This window comes from Culex pipiens, chromosome 3, assembly GCF_016801865.2.
Source record: "Culex pipiens pallens isolate TS chromosome 3, TS_CPP_V2, whole genome shotgun sequence".
NCBI lineage: Eukaryota > Metazoa > Arthropoda > Insecta > Diptera > Culicidae > Culex > Culex pipiens.
The window spans coordinates 126,634,844-126,647,191 of record NC_068939.1 but is presented as its reverse complement, the minus strand read 5'-3'; positions in this window follow the sequence as shown (position 1 = coordinate 126,647,191).

Genomic DNA, 12,348 nt, shown 5'->3' with positions numbered 1-12,348 from the left:
ATTTTTTAAATAGAATATAAATTATAATGCAGCCAAGTTCTAAGAAAATGACTGAAGTAATCTTGCAAGTAATGATTTTTAGAACGGAATGTATTTTGGTCGATTGATTCACGAATACTTTCGAACAATCATTTTATCTACAACCAAAATTATCTGGCATCCTGATTCTATAAAACCAGCTGAATTATCTTGCAGAAAGTTACCTTACACAAAATTGAGCTGAAATTATCTTGCAGAAAGTGATTTTAAAAATATAAAAATTGGAATAACAAGCCATATTTTCATTATTCGAATGAAAAACATTTTTAAATGCATTTGACACTAGTTCCGTTATTTTGCAAACATTATTTTTCAAATAACATAAGATTTTACGAAAACAACATTTTTATCTTAAAAAAGCTTTTTGCGATACTGTACACTCGAAAAAATCGAATGATGGCACTTAAATTTCAATTGAAATTTTGAAGCTTTTACTTAGGCCCCCTGATTTTTAGGGCTGATTTTGAAGGGGGAGACAAATAATTTAAAAATATTTGTACCAACCTAATAAATTCAAACGAAATTAGAAAATGTTTGTCTTTTTTCCAATATGTAGTCCCAGATTTCCAAATTTACAAAAAGTCCAAAAGTGCCCAATTTGAGTGAAAAAATTGAAAAATAAACAAAATACATTGTATAACTTTTTCGGTTTACAACCAATTGCAACAAGTTTAATAAAAAAATCCCTTTTAAAAATTTTGTGCCCTCTTAATTTTTTGGGAATAAACTTTTGAAGCGAAAAATAAAATTTTAAATGGAAAAAAATCATCTAAAATATTGTCAAACAGAAATAAAACAAAAATTTAATGGAAAATCGAATTTACAATCGCAAATTACTTGATTTTCTGATAAAGTGCACTGTTGTTGAAGTCATTTAAATTTTTCGACAAATGTTGAGTTCTTCGCAGTAGAAGAACCGCTGCAACAAATATTTTTGAAAAGCTTTCCTACAATGTTGGTATTTCTACTGTACTGTTTTGAATGCTGGTTGCAAAGATACAGCCTCTTAACACTGGAACGCCCAACGCATGTCCAACTTACACGGACGCCCAAGCCTCCAAAAAAGGTGGAACGGTAACTTCAACTCGCTGGTTCTCGGGCATTACTCAACCAATCAAGATGATTATTCTTTCCAGTGATTTGTTAGGATGTCTAGATGATTCTAGAACTTTGCAGAACTTAATTTGATAAAATCTGTAATTTCTGCGACCGAAAACATCGTTCCACCTTTTTTAAAACGACTGCCTTCGCGGAATTTTTGGCGAATTTTTTTTTACACGCGAAAAAAAAAGTTGGAACGATGTTTTTGGTCTCAAAAATTACAGATTTTATCAAATTAAGTTCTGCAAAGTTCTAGAATCATCTAGACATCCTAACAAATCACTGGAAAGAAGAATCATCTTGATTGGTTGAGTTATGCCCGAGAACAATTGAGTTGAAGTTACCGTTCCAACTTTTTTGGAGCCTTGGGCGTTGGAATGTTAATGTTCAAATTTTGTGAAAAATGAGTTTTTCTCAATGTCATCTAAAAGCCCACATTTTTCAAGTTCGCGATAACTCGAGAACTATTAGGCGTCATCCATAAAGTACGTACGCTCCTAGGGGGGGGGGGGGAGGGGAGGTTACCGTAGGTGTGACAAGATGTGACTAAGGGGGGAGGGGGGGGGGTTTGCAAGACTGTGACGTCACGTTGGGTTGTTTTTTTAATGATCGCATAATATTAATTCGAAATGTACAAAATTAAATTAAATCCTCGTTTGTAAAATTGTTTGCTTACTGTTATTTAGAAGTACCTTCATCAGGGGTGACATTGGGTCTGGGGGTGAGATTGGGTTATACAAATTTCTGCATTTTTGTATGACCCAAACTCACCCCCAGACCCAATGTCACCCCTGATGCTGGTATCACATTATAATTTATTATATAGTCAAATTTTTTTCAGCTGGAACTTCAATATTTTGCAAATTCTTGCTTGATAAAAATAAATGCTTTGAAAGCAGGGTGTTCATAAGAAAACTGCTATAAATGGTTTAAACTTATTAGATACAAAGCTGTGAAAAACAGTTTTCAAGATTTTTTAATACTTGAATGTTATACCAGGTCTTCTTATTTTTAAAAGATACAAAACTGTTTTTTGTTTCGTAATGTTTATTCTTAAAAAAATGAATAATTGGACAATTTGTTTTTTTTTTTCATATTCAAGATAAAAAAAACTATAAAAATCCCATCTAAAACAAGGGGGGAGTCTGGCAAAATGTGACGTACTTTTTGAGGGGGGGTTCAACCTTGTGTGACAAAGTATGACATAAAGGGGAGGGGGGGGGGGTTCATTTTGGCCGATTTTTGCGTGACATACTTTATCGATGACGCCTTAGTTTAAATTTCAATGTTGAAAAATGAAGCTTTTGTGAATTGTTTTGTTTTTTTTTTTTTTTTTTGGAAAAGGCTGGTACAAATTTAATTTAAAGTTTTTGTTGGCTCTGGTTGTTGTTGAGGAGAAGGAAGAATAAAAATAAAGTGAATTTTAAATTTGTAAATTAAAAATTTAAATTAGTTTTAGAAATTTCGAATCGTAAAGTATTACAAAATACTTTTTATGAGAATAGAAGTCTAATCAACTGAAAACAATTTTGAATGCGTTTTCCTGCTTTTAAAATTCTATTTAGCATGTCTGGGATCGATCAAAAATATTTTGATTTTTCACTTTTAATTATTTCTTCAAGGGTCCAGAAATTTTCCTATTATAATTGTCTAAGAAACTTTGAAGATTGGACCTATGGTTGCTGAGATACAGCGTATAAAATAAAAAGAAACAGAAAATTGCATCGCTTCAAGTTGAGAATGCGCAGAAGTTTCTCATATGAAGCATAACGGTTTTTAAACTTTATCACAACTTCATCAAAAATCCATTTATTTTCTTTGTAGCCCAAAATGAGCCAATATTCGTTCGAACTCGTTCCACTCGCATTATGCTACATCTCCATTGCAACTGCGACAATGCATGCTCATCAGGCCGTCGCTGCACAATTTTTCGGTCATGCTTTTCCCTCGCAACGCATCCACATACATTACTTTTGGCAAGTTGGACAATTTATGTGGCTTTCGCTTTTTTGTATCTCTTTTTTCCTCCCGGATCAGTTTTCGTACAGTCCGCTGAATTATTCATTCTTTCTGGAGGCCATTGGACATTCATATTGGCAACCTTCTAACCAGTTTGACCGCGCATCGTGAAGAAGTTCGATAATTGAGATTTTGCAGTGCGGAATTGGATTTACGCGGAAATTGTTCGCTTTTTTCGTTGTACGGTAAAAAACGGAAGGCCCTCCAGGCAAGGTCGTAAATTTTCAGCTGCAATATTGATGAGTTATTGAGACCTCAGGAAGAAGATGCGAGTTACGGGGATGGTATGGAACTGGTTAAATTTTGATGAAATCAAGTCTTTTGATTCAAAATAAGTCAACGCAAGAAAATGTTATTTTAAAAATGTCTACTTCTTTTTATCAAAGTGTCACGCAACGTGGAGTAAATTGAACTTTTATTAGCTTTTTGAGTACCAAACGTATCGACCTTGCGTGCTTTCGAAGTAACTTGAGACGCATTCCTGTGTGCCGAGACTGAAGGTCCAGAGAAAGTTAGTGCCAGAATTGTCAGCTGTGAGCGCCCAGATGGCGTGGAAATGTGCTTAAATTAATAAAAAATATACGTTTAATGCCACCATAAATTATACGAAACTTTGACAATTATGCCATCATTTCAGATACCGAGCTCGGGCTAAGTGTTTTAAAGTGGGTTTTTCTTTTATTTTCTGTGCAGTTGTTGGTGATTGGGGGTTTTGCTTTCACTTACTGATACCGCTACAGGTCTGTGAGGTGATGTAAGGTTTGTTTGCTGAAAGAATTTTTAACGACCCGCTTCAAGGATATCGAAAATTGGCTTTATTTGCGTTAACTTGAAGGCGCGTAAAGGAAATTGGCGATACAATTGTGTGTAAATTGTACAGTCTGATCGAAGTCTGTTTAAAATAGCATTAAATAATGATTTTAATTAAAAAATTTAGATATCATTCGCAAAAATCCCCAAAATTTTACAGCAGACAACAGAAAACAAAACAAAAAAGACAAAAAAGACAAAAAAGACAAAAAAGACAAAAAAGACAAAAAAGACAAAAAAGACAAAAAAGACAAAAAAGACAAAAAAGACAAAAAAGACAAAAAAGACAAAAAAGACAAAAAAGACAAAAAAGACAAAAAAGACAAAAAAGACAAAAAAGACAAAAAAGACAAAAAAGACAAAAAAGACAAAAAAGACAAAAAAGACAAAAAAGACAAAAAAGACAAAAAAGACAAAAAAGACAAAAAAGACAAAAAAGACAAAAAAGACAAAAAAGACAAAAAAGACAAAAAAGACAAAAAAGACAAAAAAGACAAAAAAGACAAAAAAGACAAAAAAGACAAAAAAGACAAAAAAGACAAAAAAGATAAAAAAGACAAAAAAGACAAAAAAGACAAAAAAGACAAAAAAGACAAAAAAGACAAAAAAGACAAAAAAGACAAAAAAGACAAAAAAGACAAAAAAGACAAAAAAGACAAAAAAGACAAAAAAGACAAAAAAGACAAAAAAGACAAAAAAGACAAAAAAGACAAAAAAGACAAAAAAGACAAAAAAGACAAAAAAGACAAAAAAGATAAAAAAGACAAAAAAGACAAAAAAGACAAAAAAGACAAAAAAGACAAAAAAGACAAAAAAGACAAAAAAGACAAAAAAAACAAAAAAGACAAAAAGACAAAAAAGACAAAAAAAGACAAAAAAGACAAAAAAGACAAAAAAGACAAAAAAAGACAAAAAAGACAAAAAAGACAAAAAAGACAAAAAAGACAAAAAAGACAAAAAAGACAAAAAAGACAAAAAAGACAAAAAAGACAAAAAAGACAAAAAAGACAAAAAAGACAAAAAAGACAAAAAAGACAAAAAAGACAAAAAAGACAAAAAAGACAAAAAAGACAAAAAAGACAAAAAAGACAAAAAAGACAAAAAAGACAAAAAAGACAAAAAAGACAAAAAAGACAAAAAAGACAAAAAAGACAAAAAAGACAAAAAAGACAAAAAAGACAAAAAAGACAAAAAAGACAAAAAAGACAAAAAAGACAAAAAAGACAAAAAAAAAACAAAAAAGACAAAAAGACAAAAAAGACAAAAAAGACAAAAAAGACAAAAAAGACAAAAAAGACAAAAAAGACAAAAAAGACAAAAAAGACAAAAAAGACAAAAAAGACAAAAAAGACAAAAAAGACAAAAAAGACAAAAAAGACAAAAAAGACAAAAAAGACAAAAAAGACAAAAAAGACAAAAAAGACAAAAAAGACAAAAAAGACAAAAAAGACAAAAAAGACAAAAAAGACAAAAAAGACAAAAAAGACAAAAAAGACAAAAAAGACAAAAAAGACAAAAAAGACAAAAAAGACAAAAAATACAAAAAAGACAAAAAAGACAAAAAAAAAAACAAAAAAGACAAAAAATACAAAAAAGACAAAAAAGACAAAAAAGACAAAAAAAAAACAAAAAAGACAAAAAAGACAAAAAAGACAAAAAAGACAAAAAAGACAAAAAAGACAAAAAAGACAAAAAAGACAAAAAAGACAAAAAAGACAAAAAAGACAAAAAAGACAAAAAAGACAAAAAAGACAAAAAAGACAAAAAAGACAAAAAAGACAAAAAAGACAAAAAAGACAAAAAAGACAAAAAAGACAAAAAAGACAAAAAAGACAAAAAAGACAAAAAAGACAAAAAAGACAAAAAAGACAAAAAAGACAAAAAAGACAAAAAAGACAAAAAAGACAAAAAAAGACAAAAAAGACAAAAAAGACAAAAAAGACAAAAAAGACAAAAAAGACAAAAAAGACAAAAAAGACAAAAAAGACAAAAAAGACAAAAAAGACAAAAAAGACAAAAAAGACAAAAAAGACAAAAAAGACAAAAAAGACAAAAAAGACAAAAAAGACAAAAAAGACAAAAAAGACAAAAAAGACAAAAAAGACAAAAAAGACAAAAAAGACAAAAAAGATAAAAAAGACAAAAAAGACAAAAAAGACAAAAAAGACAAAAAAGACAAAAAAGACAAAAAAGACAAAAAAGACAAAAAAAACAAAAAAGACAAAAAGACAAAAAAGACAAAAAAGACAAAAAAGACAAAAAAGACAAAAAAGACAAAAAAGACAAAAAAGACAAAAAAGACAAAAAAGACAAAAAAGACAAAAAAGACAAAAAAGACAAAAAAGACAAAAAAGACAAAAAAAAACAAAAAAGACAAAAAGACAAAAAAGACAAAAAAGACAAAAAAGACAAAAAAGACAAAAAAGACAAAAAAGACAAAAAAGACAAAAAAGACAAAAAAGACAAAAAAGACAAAAAAGACAAAAAAGACAAAAAAGACAAAAAAGACAAAAAAGACAAAAAAGACAAAAAAGACAAAAAAGACAAAAAAGACAAAAAAGACAAAAAAGACAAAAAAGACAAAAAAGACAAAAAAGACAAAAAAGACAAAAAAGACAAAAAAGACAAAAAAGACAAAAAAGACAAAAAATACAAAAAAGACAAAAAAGACAAAAAAAAAAACAAAAAAGACAAAAAATACAAAAAAGACAAAAAAGACAAAAAAGACAAAAAAAAAAACAAAAAAGACAAAAAAGACAAAAAAGACAAAAAAGACAAAAAAGACAAAAAAGACAAAAAAGACAAAAAAGACAAAAAAGACAAAAAAGACAAAAAAGACAAAAAAGACAAAAAAGACAAAAAAGACAAAAAAGACAAAAAAGACAAAAAAGACAAAAAAGACAAAAAAGACAAAAAAGACAAAAAAGACAAAAAAGACAAAAAAGACAAAAAAGACAAAAAAGACAAAAAAGACAAAAAAGACAAAAAAGACAAAAAAGACAAAAAAAGACAAAAAAGACAAAAAAGACAAAAAAGACAAAAAAGACAAAACAATGATGAGCTTATTTTTTGTTGACAGTTAGAAACACAAGCTATGTCCCTAATTTGAAAAACTTCACCGATTACAAAACGTGTAGCTACTTAATGCTGATAACCGCTAAGGTCACCACGCGTATTGACTTGTAACAGTTTCCGATTACATTTTATTGCGGATTAAAAAGGAATTTTTTGATCCTGCCCTGATCGAATTCCAGTCCAGCGTCGTCGTCGTCAAAACGGCTGGTAGTTGCTTGGCTGCAGCCCGTCATTATCGTTATCAGTAATCTTAATCGGCTGTGCTCATACAACGCTGGAACTCGGGCTCGGGCACCTGAAACGGTGGACGGAAGGACGAAGCTCGAGGCGTGAATTGCAGGAAAAAAGCGAGTATTAAGCAGACTGGGGTTGTTGTTGGGGCGAAGAAGCAAAAAAAAAAACTGCAACGTGAGATGACATTGACAGATATGAGTACGTACGGTGCGGTGAATCTCGGGAAGAAGAAGACGAGACTGACCACTCGAAAAAAAAAAAAAACTTGAACGCATTATTGACAGGAAGCCGGCAATGAACTGTTCTTAAGGGTGAAGAGGGCTGCGCTGGCTAGGGCGGACACCTACTTGGACACGCGGACACGGTCTTGAATGCTGGGCCAGATTTGTTCCATCTCTTCAGAAATTGCATGATGGAGAGTAGCATCAGCAGCTGCTGCATCAGTTTGTACGAGGAGAAGATCAGCTGCAATTGAGGGTAGATCTACTTGTAAGTGCGAGAACTCACAAAAAAATTGCAAAAATTATAATTGAATGAAACAGAAAAGTAGAACCGTTTTTTCACAAAATTTTGCCACTGTGCAAGAACCCTTTAAATTGCTCTCGTTCTTATTATGAAGCGTGAATTAGCGATTTTTTGCTTGCATTCAACCTTCAGCTTAGTCGCGGTCCGCTTGGCACATGACGCTTTGGTTATTGGCGGATGGACGTTTAGCACCAGGGAATTACCCTCTGTTCAGGCGACCATATCTCCACTTCGAACAAAGGAAGATCGATGACTGAGTTGAGGGTACTTACTAATGGAGACAAGGTTGAGTGAAATGCGATAAAAAAACCAAAATTGTTAATTGTTAATTGTTAATTGTTAATTGTTAATTGTTAATTGTTAATTGTTAATTGTTAATTGTTAATTGTTAATTGTTAATTGTTAATTGTTAATTGTTAATTGTTAATTGTTAATTGTTAATTGTTAATTGTTAATTGTTAATTGTTAATTGTTAATTGTTAATTGTTAATTGTTAATTGTTAATTGTTAATTGTTAATTGTTAATTGTTAATTGTTAATTGTTAATTGTTAATTGTTAATTGTTAATTGTTAATTGTTAATTGTTAATTGTTAATTGTTAATTGTTAATTGTTAATTGTTAATTGTTAATTGTTAATTGTTAATTGTTAATTGTTAATTGTTAATTGTTAATTGTTAATTGTTAATTGTTAATTGTTAATTGTTAATTGTTAATTGTTAATTGTTAATTGTTAATTGTTAATTGTTAATTGTTAATTGTTAATTGTTAATTGTTAATTGTTAATTGTTAATTGTTAATTGTTAATTGTTAATTGTTAATTGTTAATTGTTAATTGTTAATTGTTAATTGTTAATTGTTAATTGTTAATTGTTAATTGTTAATTGTTAATTGTTAATTGTTAATTGTTAATTGTTAATTGTTAATTGTTAATTGTTAATTGTTAATTGTTAATTGTTTATTGTTAATTGTTTGATTTATGATAACGGGCAAAAATTACTCCTTTGTACAAAGTTTCACACAAATTGAAGAGGAGTCAGGGCAACTGCTGTGAGTTGGCGGAGAATTTCTCGTATTCAAAATCAAACAACTTGTTAACAACTGGGCTTCCACTAAAAATGTTAATTCATTGGTTCAAATATCAGTAAAACACACAAAAAAAGTTTCGTTCAATCTGACACTCAACAAATAAAAAATCAACATCGAAAAGCATCGAAAGCGAACAAAAAACCCGTTCCCGCCAGACAGTTTTTGTTTTCCATAATTGACTGTGACACCACACCAGTCGACGCCTGAACCATCAACAACATCCACCAGCCACAACCGGGTTCGAACATACTGCAGCAAGTGCATTCAATGCTTTGCATCAAAGAAAGAAACAACAACAACAGTAAAATATAAAACAACACCACCAGGAAAATCTCGCTGAATCAACAAAAGAGACCACAAACAAACGATAACAGACAAATCGTGTACGACAACTTAATACCACCCAACAGACAGGTCGAGCCCAGGAACTGCAGCCAGTGCTGTGCTGTGAGGAGAGCTGTGAAGATCCGTGACGGTCTCCGAAGGTCTTTGAAAAGTCGCCAGGTTGATGTTTTTTGTGCAGGTTTTATCTTGGATTTTTTTGGGGTGGTAATTGTTACTATTATGGGTTTATAAAAATATGCTTGATCTATTTCTAATCTGTTTCAATTTGATGAGACTTTTTTAGTTTTTCTTCACAATTCCAAATCATCAATTAATCACTCAAGCCTCAGCTGAAGTACTCCCAAAATAGAAGCGCTACCTCTAGCTCTACGAAAAAAAAGTGCATTCCAATCCAACTGCCAGACGACTAGAGTCCAAAGACGACGCCACGAGATAATGGATAAAGGTGTTTCTTCCAGTCTAATGCGCCTCTCGACACCTTCTGATGGCTATTAGAGTGGACACTATTGGACGACCCAACGGAACGTGACTAAGGCGGACTTGGGTCGTGGCTTGCACTCGATTTTGGTCACTTTGAAAGACGGAAGCCTAATTAATGCATCGAAATGCTGATAAAAAAGTGATTTCGGTTGAAATATTAGTGTTAAAAGAAGTGTTTACAGGCTCAAGAAGTGAAATATAATTTGGTTTCTTCATCCTGTGTAGGCCTAAGACACTACTAAGCACATCAATTATTATGTCTGTGGCTATGTATGGCGTGGAAGACAACAGACTGAAACTTAGAATAAATAAACAATTTCTCGCGTGCCCTTTTCCTGGAATTTTACGATGAAATAGGCTACTTTGATTGATGAAAGTCATCAAATAGTATGGATAAATAACACAAGATTGAAAGAAAGAAAGACAAGAGCATTTCGTCGCTGTCGTGCTAACTCGTCGCACGTGCATTTTGGGCCAAATTGAGTTATCAACGCCATTTGTTGCACCCTTCATAGATCCTCAAAATTCTATTTCAATCCTGAGATATTGAACAAAAACCGAAAAAACCCGTGTATTGTAATCGCTCTTCATATGAAACAAGTTTCAATCTTGGTGTGCTAACTTGATATAGCCAGAAACTGTTTTTTTTTTTTAACTAGGGGAAATATACCCATTTTACTAACTCTAAGCCGTTTGACCAATTCTCATCACTTTTCCTTTTTTCCGCTATTAAATCAATATTTTTAAATGTATCAACAATGGAGAGATGCTTTCTCATTTTTAAGTGAGCTATTTATTGCTTTGGAACAGTCAAAAATACTTTATAAAAGCTGTAATTCATTATTAAAGTGCTGATAGGAAGATAATAGAAATACCCAAGTAACATTTAAGGCTTAACCAAAGCTGTCATAACCGCTTTAAAACCTATCAGCCAAAACCAATATTGAAACCACTTAGTCGTAACAGCCTCCCCAGAACCCCGATAAACCTCTGTTAAAACCCAAAGGGACTTCCGCGAAAGGTTGTCACGGCCTATTTATAAAACCTACATAGGAGTTCAAGGCTTTGCAACTGAATCCTAACAACATCCTTAAAGCCTTGATAAAAACTTTGTTAAAACCTAGTCAGGAGTTAAGGAAAAATGACATTTCAGACGTCTTCAAACGTCTTATGCTCAATAGGTTTTATTTTGGCAAAAAATAAGTCTTTGTCTTGCCATACTCTATAAATGGAGATGGTTTGCGAAAGTGGCGATGATTAGTAATAGATATTGGAGGTATTCAAAATAATTTGAAAGCTTATTTCTCGCAATTGGTGGCTCAAATTCAGCTGCGGTTGAAATTGTTAAATGTAGGGAAGATAAGCCGAAAAATCGACTCGCTTCATAAAAAATCATTATTTTTAACCATAGTTTTTGATGTTAACAAATATGTTATTCCGATTCTCTGAAAAAAAAATGTTCAAATTATTTATATCTGAAATTCAGCATAAATTTGTGTTTTCGTCAAATTTAAATCAAATTTCTCAGATCTTTATTTTTTCAACCAAGATGGCGGTCAATCACATTCAATCAGAACACACGTTTATTGCCATATTTCAAAAAATCAAAAATCTAATTATTCGAGCCAGAATTAGGGGTGATCATGTGATTAAAAATGAAAGTTTTTTTCAAAAAAAAATAATATTTTTCCGACCGATTAAAAAAAATTCGAGCATGTTCAAACAATTATTCCTGATGTCGGAGAAGTGATGAAAAAATCAAAATTTTAATCCATAATTTTTCTACAAATTGATTTTTTTCACTCCAACTGGGAACCCTTAGGTCTTCCATGACCGTTTCCAATGGCCGTGAGAAGATGCCAGAAAATCCAGCTAAGAGCTAAATCCACAATATAAAAAATCCTCTCTCATAAATTACACACAATCAGGACACTTTAGAGCATTTTGGAGTCGAAATTAGGATCAGAGACTAATACTAACTGAAACTAATAAATTTGAAATATTTCGTGCTTCTATTACCCGATGTGAAATTTTGACGAGGACTCCGGATAATCGAAGACGGTTTGTCGAGTACCTTGTTAGTCTAGGGTACTTTTTCTAGATTTTTAAATTCTATATTATGTAAGGAATTATTTAATTTATAGATCGTTCATAAATCGCAATAACCATTAAATTCCGGCAACATATGATTGATTTTTTCCCTCCTTCCGGTAATTGCGCCATTCGCAGTCCCGCTGACCGACCTTCACTCTTCGCTTTTCGACCTTTAGGACAGCTGCTGGAACTGCCTCCATGCGTTCGTCGTTTCCTACACCAAGTCCATTCCCAGTCCCAGCACAGTGAAAAAAAACATTATCCCCTAAACACTCCCAAGACAACTTTACCTTCGAGTTAAGACTTGTTTTGTCTCATTTACTTCTAAATGTAGCTTGCAGCCCACTCTTCGCTCAATTCTTTTAAGAAGTTGAAGTTGAGACATTCAAGTCTTCCTACACGCGGTCTCCAAATTTTTTTTTCTGTCAAGTTTCTTCTTCTCGTTCGCAGTTGCCAATACACTGTCGATACATTCTCGCGAATCTCCACCAGCTTGGAGAGGGCTCTTTAAATCGTGCGGAGTTTTGCGCCAAACCTAC